At 49.4% G+C, this 27,375-nt stretch overlaps 1 protein-coding gene across 5 annotated transcripts in view; it reads right to left on the bottom strand.

Annotated features, from left to right (window-relative positions):
• The window catches only part of PKNOX2 (PBX/knotted 1 homeobox 2), a 268,446-nt gene that overhangs the window by 200,396 nt on the left and 40,675 nt on the right, over positions 1 to 27,375 (bottom strand). The window contains exon 1 of one of the 5 annotated variants that reach the window (XM_062197280.1): positions 7,387 to 7,405. The exons of the other annotated variants lie outside the window; for them this stretch is intronic. The gene's annotated coding sequence lies outside the window, so the exon portion shown is untranslated. Of the gene's footprint in view, positions 1 to 7,386; positions 7,406 to 27,375 lie in introns of those variants that run through there. 5 annotated transcript variants of the gene reach the window in all.

Raw genomic sequence — 27,375 nt, 5'->3', positions numbered from 1 at the left:
ACCCTGGGCAGCAGGAAATGCTGGGTGCCCAGGTGCTGAGGACCTGGGACCTGGAAAAGCTTCCTCGGTCAAGCTCTCCAGGCCCACCTCAGGCCTGGCCTCTAGTACTGGACCTGGACTTGTAAGTCCAGGTGCAAATCGGAAACCCTGTAAGGACTGTAGGCACTGGTGGGCTAATCCTTGTGTTTGTCACATATGGGAGAAGGAATTGGAGACTCTATGACCTCTCTGTACCTGGTGGAGGCATGCAATTTATCATCTGTGTCCAGGCAGGCAACACTGTATGGACCCCCAGAGTCAACTGGCCTCTACAGAGGCAAACCCCCAGGGGACAATGGTGGGCCTGCTCACAGCCCTGTGGCCATTCTCCCAGGCACACATACACCAAGACCCAAGACCTGCTAATTCTCTATCAGGAATAGCACTGCTTTTTAGGCTTACTTCCCCTAGTGCAAGGGCTGCTAATCGGTCTCCTGGCCTCCAGCTCTTGCCTGTCCACCCTCTCCCAAACCCTCTTCCCAGGATCTTTGTGAAACACAAATTAGATCACATCCACCCTTCCTTAAAATCCTTCCAAGATCCCTCATTGCCCGGCAGAGGTTGCCAGCTGGCAGTCCCTCCGTTGACTCTTGCGTGCCTGGTGTTTTTATAAATTCTGCCAACATCTAAACATTTGGGAAATTCCACATCTAAAGAACCCAGATTTCTAACTTCTCTCCAAAAATTTAATGACCTAACTGTCTTTCAGACCTACATTTCCCCATGATAATCATTGCAGACGTTGAGTATCAGCCCCCTCTATTAACGGGACACACGTCCTCCTGTTTGACCCCCAGAGAGAAGGCAGAAGTCTCCTGTCTCACTTAGCAGGCTGACTAATACTACCTCCCGAGGAGTTTCAGGTTCAAGGTGACAGGTCGGGAGAGTGTGGGTGGTACATTTTGTTCTCAGCTGTGCTGTCCCCAGCTGGAGGTTGGAGGAGGAAAAACCAGCACTACCTTCACCTAGACCCTCCTTCTCACCTGGGCACCTCCTCCACTTCTGGCCTGGGGAGAGCTGGCAAAGATCTTAGTGCAGTTTTTCAGGAATGCCAATGGCCACAAGACAGGCACTACTGAAGCCCACTCCTCTCTATTCCAGAGGCTCCACCCTCTCTCGCCCCCACCTCTGCTGCAGCTGAATCCCCCTCCCCTTATTTCCATCCCACTCTTCCTATCAAAGCCCTAACAGCACATATTTTGTTAATTGTACAAACCTAATGGGGGAATGCATTGGCAAAAAAGGGTAATGGCCATCAGACCAGCAATAAAACAAAATTAATGGCCCATAGGAAGAAATCATGTCCACTTAATCCCGGCTCTGAAACTCTAATAGAATAATGGAATACCAACTGAGGGGTTTTTTTCTCTCTATGCAGATTGCTTACACCATGTTAATCACTTGCAAAGCAGGCCACATACCACTCTGGCTCACATGACCCTCCAGGGAAAGTAGCAGACCAGAAACATTCAGTGCAAGGCTCATTACTGACGTGCAACACGGCAGCAACACCTTCCCGCCTCCCCCAGGTGACTGGGGACAGCCAGTGTGGGGTGCCATTGAGAGACGTCAGGTGTGGTGGGCTGGAAAGCAAGAATCCCTAATAATAGCAAACATTTAGTGAGTGCATACTGGGGGCCAGACACTGGATCGGCTGAGCACATCCCACGGACTGTACCACGGACCCCAATCTCATTCTTTAAAGCCATGGGATGCACTAAGGTAGCCACTAGCCACGTGTGGCTGTTTGTATTCAAGTCCCAACTCATTAATATGGAATAAACTATAGAATTCTGTCTCTCCAGGCTCACTGGCCACATTTCAAGTGCTCAGTGCCATATGTGCTAGTGGCTGTCATGCTGGATGGCTCCAGCAGAGCACATTTCCACCACCATGCAAAGTTGCATTGGACAGCATTGCCCTCGAGTCCTGAGCAGCTTGATCATGCTCATTTAGCAGATGAGGAAATTAAGGTGGGCAGATGAGAGGAAGCTGCCCAAGGTCATGGCTGGGCTGGGGTCTCACCCAGGTCCATCTCAGCCTGGCTCTTTTAACAGTATCATCAGGGGCAAACCTTACAGCATACTCGGTTAAGCTGCCACTTGGGGCACCACATGTCCTACCAGAACCAGGAGCCGAGGCAGCAAGGAGACCTTCTGAGCTTTCCAGAGCTCAAAGACCTTAGGGCTCCACCTTAAAGGTCAGCTGGAAAGGGAGGAACTTCGTATACAGCCCAGCCCGAATCCTTTTGATTATTGAAGAAAGCAATGCACAAGATGTTGTGTCCCTTGACCATAGTCAAACAGCTAATTAGTGACAGAATTCAGACTGTAATCCAGGTGCCCAGAGCAACAGGACTGACCAAGGTAAAGGACAGATCCAGGCCCAGGGACACTTGTGATGTATTGTTACAGGCTAATGCCCAGAGCAGCACGAAAGTTTTTATGGGACTCATTTCTACTGCAAGATGCCAATGCTTCCAAAGCTGTTTTTCAGGATTTTCAGTTACACTGGGGGAAAGACAAATACTAATGTCTCCAACCCAGGAGGAGCTTAGCCCATAGCATGAGATGTATTCATGTTGGTGAATGTTTCTAAGCTTGCATGAGCTTGGACTCATCCCTAATGAGGTGACAAGAACAGCCCCTCTTGCATGGTCACTTCTTCCCCAAATAAAAGATGTCCATTTCCCCTTGCCTGGGGAGTCACAGCTTTGGAAATGATCCCCATGATTGTTCACTACAGGTAAATGACTTTGTGTGACAACTACTTCTGATGAGAGTTTTGATTTCTGCTCCTCAAGAAGCAGGCCTGATCTTGTTTGGTGACAGTGTGAGAAGGAAAGGTGACCCTCCAGCCTTTTGGGAGAGTCCTGCAGCAGGTTGAAGGAGGCTGGGCTGGCTCTGAGGACAAAAGGAAGGGGAGAACTAAGGGGTAATGCATGGGGTCAGGAAAATCTTGGCATGTGACTGGGAATCTTTGGAGAAAATAATAGAACGTATCTATCATCTATTCCAATTAAAATACACATACACTGTGGGTGAACACTCCCAATTTGAGAATGTATCTTAAAGAAGGAAAAGTTTTGGTACATACAGATAATGCAGCATCATCTAGAGTGGGGAAAAAGCAAAAAGGCAACATACATGTCTACCAATTGGAGAATGCTTGAATGACTTGTGGTACAATACACAACAAACAAATGCAACTGTTTTTAATGTTTATTTTTTATTTGAAAAGCAGAGAAAGAGAGAGAGAGAGAGAGTGAGAGAGAGAGAGAGAGCTCTTCCATTTCCTATTTCACTTCCCAAATGCCCACAACAGCTGGGGGTAGGCAGGTTGAAGCCAGCAACCAGGAGCTCCATCAGGGTTGCCCATGTGGGTGGCAGGGACCCAGGTACTTGATTCATCATCTGCTGACTCTCAGGGCACACACTAACAAGAAGCTGGATGGGAAGCAGAGTTGGGACTCAACTCCAGGTACCTTAGTAAAGGGTGCTGGTGTCCCAAGTGGCAGCTTAACCCAGCTGCCATAACATTTGCCCCCAATGCCACTGCTAAAAGGAACAAGTTAGGGGTGGGTGCTCTGTCTAGCAGTTAAGACACCAGTTAAGATGCTGGTCCTCAACATCAAAGTCTCCAAGTTCGATACCATCTTCAGCTCAACTCCAGGTTCTTGTTAATGCAGACCCTGAAAGACAGTAGTGATAGCTCAAGTGGTTGAGTGCCTGTTACCCATGTGGGAAGACCTGGATTGAATTCCTGGTTCCTGGCTTTGGCTGGGTCCAGCACTGACCATTGCAAGCATTTGGGGAGTGAAGCAGTGAATGGCAGCTCTGATTCTCTGCCTCTCAAATAATGAATTTTTTTTTTAACAGGAGCAAGTTGGATCTGCATTTTTTGCCATAGAAATAGTCATAACATTCAAAAAAAGTAATTGGGGCTGGCACTGTGGTGCAGCAGGTTAAAGCCATGCCCTGCAGTGCTGGCATCCCATATGGATGCTGGTTCTAGTCCCGGCTGCTCCACTTCTGATCCAGCTCCTGCAATGGCCTGAGAAAGCAGTAGAAGATGGCCCGAGTCCTTGGGCCCCTGCACCTGTGTGGGAGACCCAGAAAAAGCTGCTGGCTCCTGGCTTCGGATCAGCTCAGCTCTGGCCATTGCAGTCATTTGGGGAGTGAACCATTGGATGGATGTCCTCTCTCTCTCTCTCTCTTTCTCTCTCTCTCTCTCTCTGGCTCTACCTCTCTTTGTAACTTTGTCTTTCAAATAAATAAGATAAATCTTTAAAAAAAAAAAAAGTAAGTAGCAGAGTGGTGTGTGCAGTGTGAGGCTGATTCTGTATAGATGGAGAAATCTCCAGAACAAATATATCCATTTGCACAGGTTGCATGAGCATGGAGATGTTGTGGAAGGACATGGACCCTGGTGTCCACATTGCTGCTGATGGGGGTGGGCCGAGAGGGGTGAGACCTCATCATCTTTGTGCATCTCTGCCTTGCTTACTGGCTGCAGTGAGCACTGCCACTTTTATAATTACTGAAAATAAATTTAATTTTAAAGACTAAAATAATCGATAAAAGAAAGAAAAAAGATTTGACCTTTGAGACTTGATCTTCCTTACTCACTAGTTCTAGGGCCTTGGCCAAGTTCCTTAACCTCCCTGAGTCCTGGTTTCTTCCCATGGAAACTGATGATGATAATATAATATTGCAGAGTTGTGGGGAAGTGGGTGAGAAAGTAATTTAAAGTCTTGCATGGTGGCTACTCAATAGCATGGACCTTTTCATCAATGTGTGGGGATACCCTGCCTGCTACCCCAGAGGTACTCCTGGCACAGTCACCCTGTGGCTGCCTTTTTTTTAAAAAAAATTATTTATTTATTTGAAAGTCAGAGTTAGCTGGGGGAGGAGGGGAGACAGGGAGATAGACATGAGAGAGAGAATCTTCCATCTTTGTTCACTCCCCAAATGTCTGCAATGGCCAGGGCTGAGGCACGCCAAAGCCAGGAGCCAGGAACTCCATCCAGGTCTCCCGCATGGGTGGCAAGAGTCCAAACACTTGGGCCAACTTCTGCTGCTTTTCCCAGGCACATTAGCAAGAAGCTGTATCAGAGGCAGAGCAGGTGGGAACTGAACTGACATTCTGATACAGGATGCTAGCATTGGCTTAAAAAAGCTGGCCCTAAAATTATAGTTAATGTGTCTTTCTTCCCACCAGACTGTAAGCTCCTTGCAAATAGAAACAGGTTTATTCCCTTAATGATTATGCCCATAGCAGGCACAGCAACAAAAAACCAGGAAAGGCCCTGCCTCCAGGATTTCACATTCTAATGGGAAAAACAAACTAGAAAAAGAAAATTACAAAGCACATACCAGGTAGTGACAGGCGCTGAGAGGAACACTGTAGGGGCTGGCATTGTGGTGCAGTGGTTTAGGCTGCCACTTGCAAACTGATATCATATTTTAGAATGTCGGTTTGAGCTTTGACTGTTCTGCTTCCAATCCAGCTCCCTGTTAATGCACCTGGGAAAGCAGCAGAAGATGGCTCAAGTTCTTGGGCCCTTGCCACCCACGTGGGAGACCCACATGGAGTTCCTGGCTCTTGACTTTGGCTTGGTCCAGCCGTGGATATTGTGGTCATTTGGGGAGTGAACGGATGAATGGATGAGCTCTCTTTCTCTCTTTCTCTCCATCTTTCTCTGTCACTCTCCCTTTCAAATACACAGATAATTAAAAAAAAAAAAAAAGACGAAAACTGCAGTAGGAAGGGGAACAGAGTGAAGGGGAAAGGATAGGTTGGCATTTGAGAAAGCAGGGTCAGAGAGATCTCCAGTTTCTCTAAGGAAGCACCCTTCAAGGCACGTGCAATGAAAGACATAGTGTACGAATCAAATAAACTACATTTGAGGAAGAGCAGAGTGTAAGACACCTTAGAAACATGCCTCCACCTCTGAGCACAGCCATTTACTGAAACGTCTGGGAAACAAGGACTTAAACAGATACTGGCCCACTCAACAATCTTAGCAGCAGTACTCCCAAGAGCCAAAAGAGGAAGCAAAGCATGTGCCGATGGCTGGAGGAAAGGACAAGCAAATGTGGCAATACGGACAATGGAGTATTATTCAGCCTTCCAAAGGAAGGGGATTCTAACACAGGCTACATGATGTCCGAACCTGGAGGGCGTTAAGTAAGTGAAACAAGCCAGTCACAAAAGGGCACATTCTGCACAAGTCTACTTCTGTGAGGTATTTAAGAGTGTCAAATTCACAGAGACAGCAAATAGAATGGGGTCAGTAAGGGAGCCGTTGTTGAACGGGTTTCTGTTTTACAAGTGAAGGGTTCAAGGGATAGATGTGATGATGTGGTGGATGGTTCCATGTGATGATGGCACAATCATGTGTGCTTAATAGCATGGAACGGTGAACCTAAAAGTGGTGAAGAAGGCAAATTCCGTGTTTGTGTGTGTGCATGTGTGTGTGTGTTCACACATATACCACCACTAACTTTCTCAGTTTCTGTCTGTACAAAGAGGAGACTGGAATCGTAAAGAAGAGGAAGCAGCTCATGCCCCCAGGAAAGGATAGGGAAAGGATTGGCAGAGGAGAGCAGGGAGCCAGAGCCCTGGAGGTCCTGGCAGGGAGAATATGGAGGGGAGGGTGGGTCAGCAGGGAGGGCTGTTTTCCAGTGGGAACATCCATCCTGCTGGTCCTGGGAAAACGAGAAACCGTTTAGGACTTTTTAACAAGGCATGCAGGGAGAACAATGGGGTGCAGAAGGTTAAGCTGCCATTTGTGATGCCAGCATCTCCTATCAAAGTGCCAGTTGAAGTCCCAGTTGCTCCACTTCTGATGCACCTGAGAAGGCAGTGAAAGAAATCCCAAATACCTGGGCATTTGCTACCCATGTGGGAGACCTAGTGGAGGTACTGGTTCCTAGCTTTGGCCTGACTCAGTCCCAGTTATTGTGGTCATTTGAGAAGTACACCAGTGGACGGATGGTCTCTCTCTCTCTCTCTCTCTCTCTCTCTCTCAATTAAATAAGTAAATCTTTGTAAAAAAAAAAAAAAAAACACACTAATAAAAGGAGGGAACCCCCTGGTGGAGCATGGTTTGGGGACTAACTCCAGTGTGAACTGAAAGACAGTCTAGGAACATATCCAAGCAATCAGCGATGAGCAGGAATCTAAGAGGAGAAGGGAATAGGGGGCCTGAGGAACAGACGAGAGCACCAGAGCTCTTAATCTGACACAGCAGTAAAGCTTGGTATGTTGTGGAGAGTTCAGACAGGAACAAAGTGCTGGCCCTGTCCTCACCATCTTGCCCTACGACCCTACACAAATCCTTACCTTTCTGGGCCTCAATTTCATCTGTTCAGCCAAGTGGCTGGACCAGAACAAGAGGAACCTTAAGGAGTCTGCAAACCTCTTGAAATTTTATCCAGAATTGGATTTGTGTGCAAATTTTTCTGGGGAGAGATGTTTACAAACTGTACCGGAGTTTCAAGGCTGTCCACATTCCCAGAGAAGTAAAGAATCAGTGGACGAGATAGTCATTCGGTTCACGTGTGCAGCCAGAAAGACCTATGATTCCAAGAAATTTTGGACCAGCTACCAATCAATCTTGGGTTTCAAGTAAATCCAGATGCTTGTTCCTGCCACGCCTGCAACAAAGACACTATAAAAGTGAAATGAAATAATTCCATAGTTGGGACAGTGAAAATTCTGTCTCTCATGCAAACAAATATCGTTACTGATATTGTTATTGTTGTTTCACAGGAAACAAGAGAAATTGTGTACCAGGCACAAAGGGGTGGGAAAGAAGTCCGCTTCTAATTTCATGAACAAAAACAATGTGATCAAGAGACGTGGATGTGCTACAAGTTGATCCTTTGGCTCTTCTCATGCGGTTGGAAATGACGAGGCCTTAATTCCCCTTGTGGAGAAGGGTCTCACTCAGAAAGAAAAGTAAATACAGCCTACCCAGGAGGGGCAGCCCAGGGCAGAACAAATGCATCTCTTTGTGCTAACAAGTCCACATTTTGCATCTGGCTTTTGTTTGGAGGGAATTTTCAACTGTGCAGCTGAGAAAAGTGACAGCCTGAGGATGTGTCAAAGCAGCACAGAGGCCAGTATTTGGCCTCCAGAGAGCAAGACCCAGATTGAAAGCCTGCATAATGACCCAACAGGGATCAGCAGGGCAAAGGCAGGCTCCATCACTGTGGGCGGCATCTATCCAGGAGCGAGCCAGCCAGAGGCAGAGCGGGAACGGCAGTGTAGAGCCGCTCCGTGCAGAAGCCAACATCAGAACGTGTTGTGGCTAGATCTGGATGGAGTCTAGGAGATAATCTATTCTAACCTCCTCATTCCACATTTGAGGAATCCGTTTGAGGATTCGAGGGGCAGAGACTCATTCAGGGAAAATCCCAGATTGGACAGGTCAGTGCTTCCCTTCATTCGTTTGCAAAATGTGTCCTGAGGGTCAGACCCTTTACCAAGTTGGAGGTCAGTGATGACTAAGGACTCCTGTTCCCTGCCCTCAAGGAGCCCACAGTCTGAGGGAGGAGGCAGACAGCCATCTGACTAGGATGGGGTTGGAGGTGGGGGTTCAGTGTACCCCAGCAGTTCTGTGGAGCCCCCAGCGAGGCTCTCTGCAGAGCTCCTATTAACAACTAAACTAGGGGCAGGTACACTCAGGTTAGGGGGATGTGGAGGTGCAGGCACTTTTCCTCACACCAGTGCTGGAGGCAGTGGAAAAACATTTTACCATCGAAGCCAAGCCAAGCCAGCAGTGACCATGTCTCAGAAAGGGGTGGCCATTATGGGGCCATCAGAAGGAGCCGGGGAGCTCCCAGTGCCCCTGGGAAGACGGCCCAGCCGCACTCCAGTGGGCTGTCCACAAGCCTCTCCAGACAGCACCGTGGCACGTCCCATTCATTATCCCCTAACTGGCCCCCCAGGGCTGGTCCTGAATCTTGTTTCATAAATAACTGAACAGGGCTCCAGCTTGCTCACCGGGGTTAGGCAGATGTGCACAGCGCTGGCTGATGATGAGGGGATGTGGCTATGTGGGATGGCTCTGGGATGCTGATTCTCCGCAGAGGGGCGGCTGGGTGGAGAAAGCAACCACGCATGCGGCTGGTGTCCCCACCTGGATCCCCGATCGCTCGCTCGCAGTGGGATGCTGAAAGAGCATTTGTTTCCAACTGTTCTTAGCCACTAATTTGGCACCAGGGTACAACACCAATCTGAGAACAAAAGAAGTAGGAAATCTGTGCTTTTCCTGAGGAGGCCCAATTTCACCATAAACAGAGGAGGGGCAGGAGGTTTCCTGAGTTCACGGCACCGGCCCTTGGCCGCTGGGCACCAGGGAGGGCAGGGCAGGCCGCTCCGCTCTGCAGCCTGCAGTCACCCTGGCGGCACAGCCATCTGCTGCGCCTCACCTGCTCATTGCTCCTGCGAGGTGCCTCCAGCAGAGGACAGATTACTCTGATGGCAGGAAAGTAGAATGGGGTCCCTTGCTAGCAGTAACTACAGAGAACAATCTCTCTCCTGGGCAGCTGACTGCTTCCACCTGGCACCTGCCAGCCAGAGAGCTCGCAGGTGGCATAGGCTGGTGTGGGCTGGCACAGGCAATCCTCCCTGGGCACAGAGGGACCATAGAGGCCCTCTCCAGGCAGGACTAGGCTCGAGGGCCCTCTGTCGGGCTGCAGTGAGGTTGGCCTGAGGCGCCCACCAGTGAATGACACAAACGCAGCTCTGTTTCTGGTAACTGAAGCGCTAGCATGATCTGGGGCTGAGGGAAGGGTCGGTAGGCCAGGCTGCAGCAGCAGCCGCCTTCTCAAGACTGCCGTGCAAAATCGCCAGCAAACAGGAGGCCCTTCTTGTAGTTAAATTGCCTTCTTGTGGCTTAAATCAAGGAACTGGCAGTATGGTTCTCTTGCAAACTAGCAGATAAAATGCCCATCCTTCCAGCCTCCCAGCAGATACATCAAGGTCTCTATGACAAAAATGCCTTCCTTACCAGCAGGTGATTTAGCTATTCACTCACCTCATAAATCCAACAGAGTACAAAAATACTGGAAAGAGAACAATTTTTTAAGGTCTCCAAGCAGTCAGGCTACAATCTTCACAGCAAAGTTTATGGACCTTATTTGTGAGGGAAGCTTTCAAACCCTTTCATATGGTTTCCTTACTCTGATTTTGCCCATACTTCTAACACCAAGTTAGCTGGGTATCTAGGGCCTCTGCTGATTGCCAGTAATACAAGGGGAGTGGGCTTTGGCTTCCCTATCAAGGAGAGAGCACACAGGCCAACCAGGGAGCTCAATCGTGTTCAGGATAATTTACTTAAGGGAGACAGGGGAAGGGTCCACTTGCAATGCTTAAAACATCCTTGGGGGTACTTTAAGAAGTAAACTTTTAGGGGCCAGTGCTGTGGCGTAGTAGGCTAAGCTTCTATCTGCAGTTCCAGCATCCCATATAGGTACCAGTTCGAGTCCAGGCTGCTCCACTTCCGATCCAGTTCCCTGTAATGACCTGGAAAAGTAGTGGAAGATGGCCCAAGTGCTTGGGCCCCTGCACCCACGTGGGAGACCTGGAAGAAGCTCCTGGCTCCTGGCCTTGGATAGGTCCAGATCCAGTCATTTGGGGAGTGGAGCAGCAGATGGAAGACCTCTCTCTGTGTGTGTCCTCCCCCCTGCCCCATAACTCTGTCTCACAAATAAATACATAATTTTTTTTAAAAAAAAAAAAAAGAAAGAAACCAGCAGGCGCCTTGGCTCAATAGGCTAATCCTCCACCTGCGGCGCCAGCACACCGGGTTCTAGTCCCGGTCGGGGTGTCAGATTCTGTCCCGGTTGCCTCTCTTTCAGTCCACTCTGCTGTGGCCTGGGAGTGCAGTGGAGGATGGCCTAAGTGCTTGGACCCTGCACCCGCATGGGAGACCAGGAGAAGCACCTGGCTCCTGGCTTCGGATCAGCGTGGTGCACTGGCCGCAACACACTGGCTGCAGCGGCCATTGAGGGGTGAACCAACAGAAAAGGAAGACCTTTCTCTCTGTCTCTCTCTCACTGTCCACTCTGCCTGTCAAAGAAGGAAGGAAGGAAGGAAGGAAGGAAGGAAGGAAAGGAAAGGAAAGGAAAGGGAAAGAAAGAAACCTTTAGCTATCTAGAAAACCTCAAATGAGTCTCCTTCTGATAGTTCCAGGCTGCTGGGCTCTTCCTGTAGGTCTTGTGCATTCGGAAGCTGCTTGGGGGCAGGCATTTGGTGCAGCCGTTAAGCCACTGCTTCAGATGCCTTTATCCATATTGCAGTGCCTGAGTTCGGGTCCCTGCTCCACCCTCCATTCCAGCTTCCTGCTAGTGTGCACCCTGCAAGGCAGCAGGGGATGGCTCAAGGACTTGGGTCCCAGCCACCCATGTGGGAGAGCCAGTTGGAGTTCTCAGCTCCTAGCTTTGGCCTGGCACATCTCTGTCTGTTAGGAGCATTTGGGGATTCGCACCATCTCTCTCTCTCTCTCTCTCTCTCTCTCTCTCTCTCTCTCTCTCCTCAAATAAATAAAATATACTTTTAACTAAAAATGAAACTACATGCATTCATTCCTAGTCTATCAACAAGCATCAATGCTGGGTGACCACAACAATGCCGGAAGTGAGATAAGGGCTGGGACGCCTTTTGAAGTAACACAGGCACATGCACACCAGGAGGACCAGTACCCATTAGGTGCTCCGCAGACATGTGTTCTACAGAAGTGAAAGAAGACATCAGGAAAGAGGAGGGCAAGCTAGCAAGGCTGTCCTCAACCCCGTCCCTAGGTACTTAGCAGAGAATGTTTGTGAGGAGGGGGCCTATATTAATTCAGGATTCAACTAAAAGTCACATTACCAAAAACTTGCAATGGTTCCAGCAAGAGTAATGAAAAGACAGCATGGCCTCAGGCCTGAGAAAACGTGGAGAAGATCTTCCAGTGCACAGCAGAGCAGGGCAGCCATCACAGCCGGGAGAGACGAGGGGCTGAGGGCTCGGGGGAGGAAGACCCTGGACCAGGGGCAAGCTGTGGGCCCTCTGTGGGCTCGGCTTCCTCACCCACACAACGACCAGTTAGGGGCCGCTAGTGTCTGAAAATGCTGCTGGCTCCCAAGTCAGCGGGCTCTCAGTTTTGTTCCCAGACCGACTCTCCCTACCTCTGATTTCTTTAATTTTCACAATAAAAAGGCAGAATTTTGATCCATAGTTTTTCTCCAGGCACCATCCAATCACCCCCAAAACAACTGCCTGCTTCTTTCATTTCTGTTTAAGTCTCTGCCCCAGAAGCCCAACCCAGGGACAGGACCAGGACCAGAATCCCTCTATCCTACCCCACCGTGGCTCAGAGCATGGGTTGTGCAATGTGGCACGACCATCACTTTAGGGACAGGACATTGCTGCGAGGCTCAAATGGGGTAGTGGAGGAGGGGTGGGGATTCCATTCATCTGTCATGAAGGATGCAGGTTAATAATTTATAGATGCATTTAAAAGAAAAAAAACCTTCAGAAACAAATTGCATACAAATTGTGTGACAGTCAAAAGAAATGTGCCAGTGTTGCTCAGTGAAGCGTGATAAATATATTCAGCCCATAATAATAAGTTACTTAAACTCAGGGCGCTAAATGATTTATTAATTGTCTTCTAATTCTTTCCAGCTACAACCAAAACCAAGAGCGTGGCTGTATTTCATACCAGTTCTGAAGGCCTCCAACTTCAAACAGCGCAGCTGCTGTTTGCATTCAAGGCCATTTTTCTTTCTGGATGGGTCGGGAGCAAGCAGGGAGCTGAGGGGACCTAATACACATCCATCCCATTGCACTTGTCACAGCAATGCCACACACCACGTGTCCGTATTGTCTGTGGCTTCCCTCACCTGGCTTCCCCTTCTCATCCACCCCTTCCACTGCCATCAGTGCCAAGGTGCCCCCTGATGGACATTAATCCTGGGAGCACCTGGGCCATCATCTCCTGGGACATTCCAGCATCAGCCTTCTAGCCCCAAGATCCTCTCGGGCAGCAGATGTTGAACCAAAGAGAATCCAAAGGGAACACGAAGTCTTGACCTCTCTCTAGGAGATGCTGACCCAGTAGGGAATGTCACACCCATAGCTGGGCCTTCTCCTTGTCCCTAGGGCTGCAGGCACTGGCCCTTCCCCCCCAGAAGGCTCACACTCAGCCAGACTCCCAGAGCCACCTGCAGTACCTGTCTTGGGATTTGTATCTGAGAGGATGTGAATGCCACCAGCAAATCAGAAGCCTGCATTCTTCAGTGGTCAGAGTTTAGCAAAATGTGAAACTTTGGAGGACCATTCCCTCTGCTTTGGTAGACAGAAATACAGCCTCTGTGCATGGATGAGAAACTGGAAAAAGTCAAGTCCCAGGAATGGAGGCACTGGGGAACTCCAGAGACTGAGTTCTGGTGGCAAAATAATTCTCCAGGGCTGCTTGCTCCCGTGCCCTGAAGATGCCTTCTTTGCTTCTCTCCAGCCTTCTCCTCTTGGAATGGTGCCATCTCGCACCAAGAACCCACCTCTGGGAGCCATCTCTGATGCTACCTCGGCCTTCTTGCCCCCTCCCGCACCCAACCCATCGAGATCTCACTCCTCATTTATCCCCTTCCATCTCCAGTGCTGCTCTATAATTCAGAGGCCAGGGGTTGGAAATTGGCAGCTCTTGGCAGAATTCAGCTCCAGACAGTTCATGGGATTTGCAGTGTTTTTGGTTTGGTTTTGAAAAATGCAATGTGTAACATAGCTCAAAAATCAAAAAGCATAACAAGGCATACACTGAAATGTTTCCCTCCTGTTTCCCTTCTCCCACCTGTCCAAGCAAATACAAAGGCTCGTTCTACTCTTTCTATGTGCACTTGTCTGCACTTTGATGGGTTTTTTTCTTTTCTTCTTATACATAATATATTTTGGAGATCTTTCTATATTCATATAAAAATTCTTCATTCCTCTTTATAAATACATAGTATTCCGTTGCCAGGATGCTCCATAATTAAACTAATTATTGGCCTACAACTAACGGATATTTGGGTTCTTTTCCATGTTTTGCTATTACAGATAATGTTGCAAAGCATAAGAAGGCACCTCAGGAAGTTTGTGGAAAAACAAAAGTAAAAGTTAAGTTTGAGGTCAGTGTTGTGGAGTCGTATATTAAACCACCTCCTGGCAACACTGGCATTGCATATGGGCACCTATTTGGGTCCTGGCTGTTTGACTTCTGATCCAGCTCACTACTAATATGCCTGGGAAAGCAGTGAAAATGGTCCATGTCCTTGGGACCCTGTAATTACGTGAGAGACTTGGATGAGCTCCAGGCTCCTGGCTTTGGCCTGGTCCAGCTCCGGTTTTTGTGGCCATTTTGAGAGTGAACCAGCAGATGGAAGATCTCTCTCTATCCCTTTCTCTGTAAGTCAACCTTTCAAATAAATACATAACTCTTTAAAAAACCTATTTTTGTCCAAAAAAAATTGAAATTCAGGCATAGTTTTTTTTAAATAATATGCACTTTCCATGAACATTTTGAAGACTCCTCCTAGGCACAAATTTCTTATACATTGTTCATATCACACATGTACAAGCATATCTTTAGGATCTTCTGCCCATTATGAAATTGCTGGATCTAAAGCAATATGGCTGGGGCCAGTGTTGTGGTACAGCAGGTTAAGTCACCACTTACAAGGCCAGCATTCTACAGTTGAGTGCCAGCTGCTCTGATTCAGATCCACCTCCCACTTAGTGTGCCTGGGAAACCAGCAGAAGATGGCCCAACTACCTGGGCCCCTGCCACCCATGTGGGAGACTCTGATGGAGTACCAGGCTCCTGGCTTCAGGTTGGTCCAGCCCTAGCCATTGCAGCCATTTGGGGAGTGAACCTATGGATGGAAGATCTCTTTTTCTTTTTGTGCCTCCCTCTCTTTCAAATAAATAAATAGCGAGGCTGGTGCTGTGGCACAGTGGGTTAAAGCCCTGGCCTGAAGTGCCGGCATCCCATATGGGCGCCGGTTCTATCCCAGCTGCTCCTCTTCCGATCCAGCTCTCTGCTATGGCCAGGGAAAGCACTAGAAGATGGCCCAAGTCCTTGGGCCCCTGCACCCACATGGGAGACCCAGAAGAAGCTACTGGCTCCTGGCTCCTGGTTTTGGATTGGTGCAGCTCCGGCCATTGATACCATTTAGGGAATAAACCAGCGGAAGGAAGACCTTTCTCTCTGTCTCTCCCTCTCACTGTCTGTAACTCTACCTCTCAAATAAATAAATAAATAAAACCTTAAAATAAATAAGTAGAATCTTTTTTTTAAAAAAAGGCACAATTGATCATTGTGATATATATTGCCAAATTGCCCGCTGAATGGGGTGGTACTGATTTACACTACAAGACAGTGTATTTCCCCAGGGCCTTTTCAATGGGGTGTGATATCAAACTTTTTGGATTTTTGTCCATTTTAAAAGTAAATGTGGGGCTGATATTATGGCTCAGTGGATTAAGCCACCACCTGCAATGCCAGGATCACATATGAGCATTTGTTCAAGTCCCTGCTGTTCCACTTCCCTTCCAGTACCCTGCTGATGCACCTGGGAAAGCAGCAGAAGATGGCCCAAGTATCTTGGGCCCCTGCACCTTGGCAGGAGACATGGGAAAGGAGCTTCACTGCTGAGGAAGCCACTTGCCGGGATTTCGCAACCACGCTCTCCACAGCCTCCTGCCCAGCCCAAGGTTGTGGACCACTGACACATCAACATTCCACCCTGCTGGCCAGCCCTACAGGACCTTCAGGCTGTCAGCCTGCTCTGTTCCTAGAATGTCACAAAACAGCACCATAGATTGCGATGAGGATTAAGGGAGGGGACAGCAGGCTCCTATCCCTGTCTGCGGGCTGTGTGAGTGCTCACCAGAGCTTACACAGAGTAATATCAAAGGTCTGATTTGGGCTGGGCAGGGAAGGCTTAGAGCCCTACGCTGCAATGGGGGTCAAAACTCTTAACCCAAAGGTATTTTCCAAGGTCCTGGGAAGGTGACTCAGTAACACTGCTTTGGACATTAATGTTCTGTTTTGGAACGTGGCTGGCAATACTTGCCCTAGGCCCACACAGGGAATACCAGCCTCATGAGCTTCCAGTGGTCTGAGGTCTAGTGAGTGTTCCATTGGTTCTGTTGTAGAACCTCAGAAGCCTGGACCGGACACTGGGGTGGTGGGAGAAAGTAGGAGGTGGGACTTGAACTGGCCACCCTCACCTTGGTAGACCCTTAATGGAATGAGTTAATTGTTAAAAGGAGCTGGCTTGCAGTCCTAGTGGGCACAGGACCTGCAAGCTAAGGGTGGACTGATACCTAATGAAGGGAACAGCAAAGGCACCAGGACTCTGTTTCAGTCTCATTGAATGGTCAGAGAGGACTGGGAATGGTGACACTGGCAAGTATCAAAGTCAGTAGGCTGGCAGTCTGCTGGATTGTTTATTTATTCATTTATTTGAGAGGCAGAGTTACAGACAGAGAGAAGGTGAGACAGAGAGAAGTCTTCCATCCACTGGTTCACTTCCCTGATCCAAAGCCAGGAGCCAGGAGCTTCTTCCAGTCTCCCACATACAGGGACCCAAGCATTTGGGCTATCTTCCACTGCTTTCCCAGGCCATTAGCAGGGAGCTGGATCAGAAGTGGAACATCTGAGACTTGAACCAGTGCCCATATGGGATACCAGCACTGCAGGCAGAGGTTTAACCTACTACACCACAGCACTGGTCTCTCAATGAATTTTTAAACTGAGTGAATAAGGAAATCAACTGTTTAAAAGTCATTTTGGAGGGCTGTGTTGTGGTGTTGTGGGTTAAGCTTCCACTTATGAACGCAGCATCCCATATCAGAGTGCCAGTTTGAGTCCTGGCTGCCCCACAGCCAATCCAGCTTCCTGCTAATGTGCTTAGGAAGGCAGCAAAAGATGGCCCAAGTGCATGGGACCCTGCCACCCACGTGACAGACACCGATGGAGTTCCAGGTTCCTGGCTTCAGCCTGACTCAGTGTATACCATTGTGGCATTTGGGAAGTGAACCAGTAGGTAGGAGAGTTCTCTCTCTCTCAATCTCTAAATAGATAGATAGATAGATAGATAGATAGATAGACAGATAGATAGATAGATAAAATGAGTTTAAAACTAAATAAGTCATTTTGGGGTGGGCAATTCAGGCAGTGGTTAAGCTACCTCTTGAGTGTTTGAGTTTGAGTCTGGGTTCATTTTTCCCAGCGTCCTGCTAATGTTGTCCTCCTGGGAGACAGCAAGTTATGGCTTAGGGAGTTTGATCCTTACCACCCATCTGGGAGACCAAGGTTTAGTTCCCAATGTCCTTAGGCCATTATGGACATGTGAGTACTGAACCAGCAGATGAGAATTCTCTCTCTTCAAATCAAATTTGTAAGGAAAAAAAAAAAAAAAAAAAAGAACCTGGTTGCTTTCTGATGTCATTGAGCCATGGAATTATCCAACCATAGAGAAATACTTGTCTTGAAATTCACAGTATCTAAGGAAACAAATTCCTGACTATTTAAGCCATTTGGGCATTTGATTTGCTGTTCCTGGCAGGCATTGATATAGTGCATACACATCCTGAAAACAAAGCTCGGGTCCCATCTAACGCACGCCCACTGCTGCTAAGTCCAGTGTTGTAGAACAAAAAGGTGGCAACATCACTCCTACTCAAATGCATTCATGAGTGCCCCATCACCTATAAAACACAGTCCATATGTCTTAGCACCAAGCTGTCCCTGCCTTGCCCACATCTTCATGTTGTGGTTCATCCTGTCCTCTGGACGGTCCTTTCCCTCTCTCTCCTAATTCCCACGACAATCTGTTCCAGCATCACCTTCTCCAAGAGTTTCCAACCAAGTGCCTGTCCCTACCCTGTTACTGCTGTAGCTGCATGCATGTCACCATTTGCCCATCTTCCTACACGCCTGAGCCTGCCCTGCCCTCCGACCCACGAGCTCCTTGGAGGCCAGGGCTAGGTCTTATTTACTTCTTTATCTCTCAGCTAGTCTCATCCCATTTGTTCCCACGGATGCCCCCTCAAGTCTCTGCAGTCCAGCTCCTCACAACCACAGCATTCCCACCCAAGCCCACTTGGCAGAGAAACTAGCAGACGGATTGTCTGAACAGGCCTGCTCTGAGAAGAGAAGCAGGTGACCTGTTAAGTCACCGGATCAAACTGCACCATTGGCCTTGGTGTGAGCTCATGCCAGTGGCCCTCACACTCAGCCAATCATCCAGTGTAACAGAGCTGGGTTCATAACCACTTACTTACTCTATGAACTTGAACAACTAGCTAACCCACTCTGTGCTTCAGCTTCCTTGCCTATGAGGAAGTGGAGAGCAGGCTGTTGCAAAGATGAAATAAGTGTAATGGCCTCATATGGAATGTGGTCAATGAGAGCTTTAGTATTGCCTCACTTAGGGTCAAAATCGGGCCCTGGACAAATGACGCAAAGTCCATGCCATGTAGACCCCAGACATTTCACTGGAGTGGCCTCTTTTCTAGCCCAGACAACAATATAGGGACCATATAGAAGAAATATATTCAGGGGGGCAACAGAGCAGAGAGCCATCAGCCACCAACACCTCCTGTGTCCTAGGCTGTGCGAGGTGGTATATACCTATTATCACTCACATTCCTTGTCATTAACCTGCAAGGAAGTAGTCACAGAAAAGAAAGGCATAGAGGAGTTAAATCACTGCGCGGCATAACCATGTTCGTGAATCCGGTTAAGTAGAGGATTCAGGATAGGCACCATTCGTGCTGGGTGTCTACACCTGAGTTCTATTCCCTGTCTATGGTGCCTTCCAATGACATAGAATGAGGCTGGCCTGGCAAATGCAGGATCTGTGTTCACTGCTGAGAGGTGACCAGGGAGAAGAGAGAAGCCCAAAGGAAAGGCCTATGTGCATGTATATTTGTGACCCGGAGTGCATATGTGTGCTGTGTGTGACTCTGTGGAGTGTGTGTATGTGTTAAGGGGAGGAGGGGGAGAACTTAGAGCTTGCAGACTGGCCTCCTGCCTCCTTCCCTGCACATACACATCCTGGCCAGCCGAGCCTAAACATGCCCCATGTGAACTCTGCATGTGGTCAACAGTGGGAGACCTCACCTATTAACTAGCTTCTAACAATGGCCCCCTGTTGCAGGCAGCTCAGAGCAGCCACGTGACAGCAGCACCACTGTCTCTGTTATTAGCCCGTGACTGACCCAGCAAGGCTGCTGAAGGGACGGGGAGGGAGTGGGGGGAAGGGGAGGGAAGCAGGAGGTGCCTTTGCTAATTCAATCAGGCTTTCCAGGACAGACTTTCCAAAATCCAGATGAATTGTTGCCCCTTGGGTCATAAAGAACTCTGGGAAATGCACCTCTCCCCACAAGTCTGTCCATTTCTAAAGATGTCCAGGGCACAGGGGCAAACACACACACACACCTCCTCACAGGAGCAATAAATATAACCCAGCCATCCAGCCAGGAAAACACGAGGACTCGGGGAGAAGGGACAGACCTGCTGTTTCCAAGCCAAGTCTCTGGAGCCCTCTGCACCCACCAGGACTGCTCCTGGGTTTCTCTTGCTCCTTCTTTCTCCATTGGAACAAGGGTGGCTCATTCCATCTTTAACTGTCTTTGGTAAGAGACATGGGGACTCAGAGAGGGGCAGCTCTCCCCCAAGGTCACACAGCCTATCAGGAGCAGACAGGCTGGAAACCACAGCTCAGCCCCCAGTCCTGGCTTTGTCACCCAAGCCATCTAATCCTCTGGGACCCCAGGATACCAGCCACCATAAAGGATCTTCTCCCTGAGCAGGACAAAAGGACATAGGCTTTTTTTTTTTTTTTAACAGGCAGAGTGGATAGTGAGAGAGACAGAGAGAAAGGTCTTCCTTTTTGCCATTGGTTCACCCTCCAATGGCCGCTGCGGCCGGCACATTGTGCTGATCCGAAGCCAGGAGCCAGATGCTTCTCCTGGTCTCCCATGCGGGTGCAGGGCCCAAGGACTTGGGCCATCCTCCACTGCCTTCCTGGGCCATAGCAGAGAGCTGGCCTGGAAGAGGGGCAACCGGGATAGAATCCGGCGCCCCAACCGGGACTAGAACCCAGTGTGCCAGCGCCGCAAGGCGGAGGATCAGCCTGTTAAGCCACGGCGCCGGCCAAAAGGACATAGTCTTAAGGGGCCCTGGACACAGCACAACTTCTCACTCTTTCCCTGGACTCCAGGGGAAAAATGATACCGTTGTGCTTATTTAACACAAACCATCTCAGCCGCTGGAGAGAGCCTCGTGTTCATTCCCTAAACCTTGAGACCCCAGCAGCCTAAATCAGTCTGGAGAGAGGCAATGCAGTCGCCCAGTGCAAGGAAGCAGCAGAGACTGACCTTAAAGGCCCTTCCTGAACCGGTCCTTAGTCTCTTGATGTTGGCTAAACCAAGCAACGGAGCATGCTGTGTGACTACCTGGCCCTGGGAAGAACCTTCCTGGGGCCGGATGGTGTCTTCAAGATCCTTTTACCTCTACCCTGTGGTTTCCATTACTGCCAGAGTACCGGAAAACAGCAGTTCATACCCTGACAGGGAACCCACGTTTCTAGCTGAAAGACCTTGAGCAAGTTATGTCCATTTCCTAGGAAAGGAAAGCAAGGCAGCAGACACAGACCTGCATCCCACACTGCACCGTGCCCACAAACTCTCCTAACTCACGATGCAAGAGCTCCTTCCTCTGCCCCCAGCTTTTCAGTTCCTCATTCTGGCCTTGATCAGAAAACCGATCGTGACCGCACCAGCTCCAGAGCCCTGACTTCCCGGAGGGAGAAAAGCAGTCCTCTCCTAGCAAGCTGATACTGGGACCATCTGAGAGCCCAGCTCCCGACTGCTCCGGAAGACGTGGCCTTCCCCTCCCATGACTCGGCTGTGCTGCCAAAGCAAGAGGAGAAAGCTTCCAACAAAAGTTTGTTTTCATGGAGATTTTATTTCCTTCACTGAGGCTCTCCCACCACAGATTTGTCTTTGTTGGAACTTGCATTCAGAAGTCACCAGATACACAGCCCCTGACCCTGCAGGCCCACGGGGATCTCACGCCTTTATCTCTCCTGGGCCCGCAGGCTGCTCGCTCCCCCACTCAAAAGGCCCTTTGAACCCCTTTGGAGAGAGAAGGGGAGAAAGAGAGAGAGAGAAAGAGAGAGCCTGCCTGAGCCTGAGCCTGAGCCTGCAGTGGCCAGAGCTTCAGTGGGCTGAACTTGCCCTACCAAGGAGGGGAGGGAATGTAGGAGGGGAGAACAGGGGATGGGGAGGGAAGACCCTGTGTCTTATAGGGCTGGCAAGGAGATGGGGGAAGCATACCCACTTCCTCTCCATCTCTCAGTGGGGCTGGTCTGAGATGGTGGGGACTCACAGGAGGCTGATCCCCAAGGCTGTCCCCAGGACACGACTCTACTGGAAAGAGGCAGGGCCAGCCCAGGCAAAGCTCGGCAGAGGATAGAATTTATCTTAGATGGACAAGCCTTTTTCCTCTTGGTCATTTTCAGGGTCTGCTGTCCTCACTGTATACAATTTAGAGATTTTACTGTGGCTGGCTGTCTTATCAGAAAGAAAATTGGCAAAGGCACAAACCCACACATCTCAAGCAACCCATCAAAAGCTCTTTAAAAAGAGAGGGGGAGACAGAGAGTGAAGAGAGAGCAAAAGAGAATCAGAAGAGGAAATTCTCAGAAATAAATCGCTGGGGCTAGTGTAGTGGTGCAGCGGATGAAGCCACTGCCTGGGATGTGCACGTGCCACATGGCTGCCAGTTTGAGTCCCAGCTACACTGCTTGCCATCCAGCTCCCTTCTAATGCACCTGAGAAAGCAGCAGAAAATGGCTAAAGTGCTTGGTCCTTTGCCACACATATGGGAGGCCCTGATGGAGTTCTTGGCCCCTGGCTCCGGCTTGGCCCAGCCCCAGCTGTTGAAGCCATTTGGGGAGTAAACCAGCAGACGGAATCTCTCTCTCTCTCTCTCCCTCTCTCTCTCTCTCTCTCTCTCCCTGACACTCTGCCTTTCAAGTAAATAAAAGAAAAAGATTGCTAACATGGAGATGACGAGATCCAAGGGTGGATGGCTACTCTACAGAGGCCACTCTGATGAGCTTCTGACTCCAGCTAGTACTGCATGGGTGTTGAGGCCACACACAGCTGGCTCCGGTCCTCTGCCTGCCCACTCACTGACTTGGTGATCTTAGACCAGTGATTTAGCCTGTCTGAGTCTCATTCCCTTCAGCTGCTTAAGTGGGGATCACACCACCTCCAGGGCAGTGTGAGGAGTAACATGACAGGTCCCAAAGCCAGGCAGGACAGCTGGCACGCAGTGAGATGCACAGTTCCCCTCCCTGCCCTGCTCCTGCCTTTTATGTTTTCATGAAAATCATCTGGGGCTTTTTCCTCTGCAGGCAGACAGTTGAATTTTAAATGTTTACAGTTTCTTATTTATTTATTTGAGAGAGAGAGAGAGGGAGAGAGAGATATGTCTCATATGCTGGTTCACTCCCCGATGTTGGCATTGGCTGGAGATGGGCCTGGGGCTATAGCCAGAAGGCAGGAGCCAGGAACACAATCCAGGTCTCAAACATGGGTGTCAGGGACCCAACTACTTGAGCCATCACTATTGCCTGCATTAGCAGGAAGCTGGAGTCAGGAGCCAGAAGCAGGGATTGAACCCAAATACTCTGATGTGGGACAAGGGCATCTTAATCCATAGGCTAAATGCCCGCTCCTACCTGCTTGTGGTTTAAGGTTTTATTTTCACTGTTCTCCTGAGAACATTACAAAGCAATTTTCAGAACTAGCCTCTCATTTGGTCCTCAAATGATCTTACTTCCAGAACAGATAAGGAAATGGAGAGTCAGCTCTGAAGTGACTTTTCCAACAAAGGTAAGATTAGAGTCCAGTGGTGTCTCCCCTCTAACATCTGAGACAGACATGAGCTTCATGGCACCTTGCGCAGGGCAGGGCATGGGAAGCAGGTGTGAAGAAGCTTGGGGCTTGGACAGGAAAGTAAACCACAAAAGACGACAGCAATCTCTCTGTCTCTCCTCTTCTGTCTGTAACTCTGCCTTCCAAATAAATAAATAAGCAAATTTTTTTTAATTAATTTTTTTTTTTTTTGACAGGCAGAGTGGATAGTGAGAGAGAGAGAGACAGAGAGAAAGGTCTTCCTTTTTGCCGTTGGTTCACCCTCCAATGGCCGCCGCGGCCGGCGCACCTCGCTGATCTGAAGCCAGGAGCCAGGCGCTTCCCCCGGTCTCCCATGGGGTGCAAGGCCCAAGGACTTGGGCCATCCTCCACTGCCTTCCCGGGCCATAGCAGAGAGCTGGCCTGGAAGAGGGGCAACCGGGATAGAATCCGGCGCCCCAACCGGGACTAGAACCCGGTGTGCCGGCGCCGCAAGGCAGAGGATTAGCCTGTTAAACCACGGCACTGGCCGCAAAATTTTTTTTAAATGGAGCTGATGGTGTGATGCAACAGGTAAGTCATGACCTGCAGCATCAGCATCCCATACAGACATCGATCCCTGTCTGGGCTGCTCCACTTCCACTCCAGCTCCCTGCTAACGACCTGGGAAAAGCAGCAGAAGATGGCTCAAGTGTTTGGGCCCTGCTATCCTTATGGAAGACCTGGATCAAGCTCCTGGCTCCTGGCTTTGGATTGGCCCAACCCCATCAATGCAGCCATTTTGGGAGTGAACCAGTGGATGGACGATCTCTTTCTGTCTCTCCTTCTCTCTCTGTAACTCTGCCTTTCAAATAAATAAACAATCTTTAAAAAAAAAAAAAAGATGATAGTTCTTTGGAGATGGGGGAGAATTAGGGCCTGGGCTTGGAAGCTGAAGGCAACTCAGAGAGGCATCTATGGCACAAAGAAAGGAGACAACTTCACACAACTTTGGTGATTAGGCGAGGAGTGTAGGGAAAACTGTCCTATTTCTGAGATCCAATGATCTGTGAGGCAGAGCCCCAGGCCAGACTGTAACACAAGAGACTGAGTACAGAGCAGAAACAGAATCTACTGAAGTCTGCTTTCTAGGTTAACCTGGACCAGGTCTAAGTGAGTTCTGAGCCATCCCCCTGTAATTCTCCAAAACACAAGACAGGAGAGGACTTAGGGAATGCCAGTGGGCCTAACCTGACTGTGGAACCAGCCACCAGGCTTACCGCTTGGGGCTGACTCTGTGGACCACACCTGCTCTGCACCCATATCACCGAGCATCTGGTAACAGGTAAGGACAGGCTACGATGTGCTTTCTCCACCCCATCTCTCCCCACTCTGATTACTAGGGCCCCTTAAAAATGCTGAAGTCTGATAGGGCCTTTAAAAGCACCCTCCTGTCCTCCTACCCTGCCAGCAGCACAGCAGGCGCAAGCAATGCCTGCAAAGGTTTGGTGGGGGGGTGGAGGTGGGGGACGGATCAGAAGGAAGACTCCTGGAGAAGAACGCTGTCCAGAGAGTCCAGACTTTCCAGTCCGTAACTACCAGCTCAAGAAATAATGCTCTCCTTCTGCCTCCTTCAGCGCACACGAGGCTGGGTACATGTTTCTGTACTGATCTCCTGCTTAACCAGCTGCAAAGGAACTCTTCAAAGGGAAGATGAGGAATCCCTCCTGGGTCCCAGGAAGCTGTGAGTCTATATCATGAAGCAATTTCAGACAGTCTCCTTTTGCTTTCAAATGTACTTAATCAACAGGAATAGGATTGCAAGGGCTAGAGCTCCTACAGGTAGAACTAACGGGGAAGAAAAATGTTCATAAATCATTTAGCTTGCGATCCAAACAGGGGTGTATTTTTTTTCTTAAAGGAAAAGGCAATGCTAAAGAGATAGAGACCTACAGGAAACTGAATACACAGTGACTTGTCCCCACATGCGGGGGGTCTCCAAGTAGGGCAGCACAGCCCATTCAGATCATTGTCACCTGCAATCTGACCCTCAAAACTGATTCTCCAGTTTGGCTTCTTCCTCAGCTCCATGGCTCAGGTCAACAGGTCAACCTACCCTTTCAGCCCTAACTGGGGCCTGGCTGTCTGTCCTGAGCAGCTGACTCTACCCTGGGGCAGCAGGGTCTGAGCCAGGACTGCAAGAGGATGGGGGGAGGCCCAGCAGACTCAGGGTGCAGGCTTCTAGGGCTCAGCTCGAATTCCTATCCTCAGTGGCCTCTGGTGGCCACCAGCCACTCTCTGCCACCTTAACCTGTCTGTTTTCCCACCAAAGCAGTTATTCCTACCTGGCTTTGCATTATTACATCCTGTATCAGGATGTAAGCCTCACGAAGGCTGAATATTTATGTATTGTTGACAGTTGTATCACTGGCATCTAGAACAGCACCTGACACATAGTAGGTACTCAGTAAATATGTGTTGAATGAATGGATAAATAAGCAAACAATCAAAATGATTCCTTTCCTCGTTATCCAGGATCCATCCCAGCTAGCGAAACTCTGTCAGCTCCAAAGTAGAAAGACATAGTCAAGAGAAAGAAGTCTGTTGCTGGTCCTTGATTCTGTCTGTCATTTTGATCCAGAGTAAGCTATGCATGCTTATCAGGTGTACATTCTCCATCTGGAGAATGGGTACCACTCCAGCATAAGGAAGGAGCAGAGGGAGGAAGCAGGGAGAACTAACATCTACCGACCATGTCCTGCAGATTCCTTGCATGATTCTACGCATTTGACTGACAAGCACTGTCTCATTTATTCCAAACACAGCCTTACAAGTCTGATATTATTATCTCCATACTACAGAGAAGAAAACTGAGGCTCAGACATACAAAGCAACTCCCCCTAGGAAGTGACAGGAAGATTTCAACTCAGGCTTGCAAATCCTGAAGCCACTTTGACACAACATGGTGGTGTCACCTTGCAGGTCCATCTTTTTACCTGGGCATTGGGCAAATCACCCAGAAAGAAAATCCAGGCTGTGCCTTGTGGAGTTTGGAGCTCCTGACTTGGCTTTTTTTTTTGTTTTATTTATTTATTTATTTTTATTTTTTATTTTTTTGAAAGGCAGAGTGACAGAGAGGGAGAGACACACAGAAAAAGAAATCTTCTATCTACTGATTCACTCTCCAAATGGTTCTAAGAGCTAGGGCTAGGCCAGGCAAAAGCCAGGAGCCTAGAACTCTATCCAGGTCTCCCACATGAATGGCAGAGACCCAAACACTTGGGCCATCTTCTTGTGCTTTCACAGATGCATTAGCAGGGGGCTGGATCAAAAGTGGAGCAGCTGGGACTAGAATTGGCACCCATATGAGTTGCTGGTGTGTCAAGTGGTAAGATAACCCACTGTGCCATAACATCTGGCCCAGACTTAGCATAAAGTGCCAAAAAGTGGAGGGTGGGGACAGCTGGAGTGACCAAGTCGCCCTGGTTTGTCTAAATTCCCATGTCCCAAGACACAGCTCGGTCCCTGGCAAACCAGAACAGTGCTCACAGCAGGTGGGCTGCAGCCACAGTTAGAGACCCTGAAAGACACAAGGTTTTCTCAGGGAGGCCCATCCTGTGCATCCTCCCCTGAGCAGTGACAGGAGGGTCATGGCTCTGCACCACATGGCACCTGCTGCCTGAAATGTACATCTGTACCTGGACAGGCAGGTTCTGGCCCACACAGCAGACGCCAGAGCCTGGGAGACCTCACTGCCTTCCTGCACCTTGAGTGCAGACTTTGGCCTCAAAGCACCTGCATGGGCCCCTTCTCTCTGCAAAGGGCATGATGACCTCCCCAAGGAAGGAGGGAAGATTCTTGGAATTCCAGTCTTGGAGGCTGTGGTGTCAGCCAGCCTCCCCTTCAACACATAGAGCAAGGTTTAGGACTTCCCACAAGTTACTAAGAACCACAGGCCTCTCTCTATGGCTCCTCCAGGGTTCCCAGATTAAAGGATGTAGCTGTGGGGTTGTCTTCTTTCACAACACATAGCCGTCTCTCCTCCAGCCTGGGTCAGGCAGAGCCTTCGTGCACAGTCCCTGTCCCAAGGGAGGACCCATCCAGGGTCATTCGCCCAGGTCCCCTAGCCCCACCTTTCTTCAATACACGAGAGAGAGCCGGCATCCATCTCGGACCCCCATCTGACTCTGAGGAACTAATTCTCTGGCCTTTCTTCAAGGGCCAGACTAGAGTAAGAGCAAAGGGGGCCCAGGCATTCAGCAGAGACCCAGCACAATGGGGGTCAAGGCTGGTAGCCTGGGTGAAGAATGACACCAGGACTGGGGAGAAGGCTGTGTAGCACACAAACAACTCCCCCTGCCTCAAGATTGCTATGTTCAGGAAAGG

This window comes from Lepus europaeus, chromosome 7 (assembly GCF_033115175.1).
Source record: "Lepus europaeus isolate LE1 chromosome 7, mLepTim1.pri, whole genome shotgun sequence".
NCBI lineage: Eukaryota > Metazoa > Chordata > Mammalia > Lagomorpha > Leporidae > Lepus > Lepus europaeus.
This window is presented reverse-complemented; position numbering and strand designations above follow the sequence as displayed.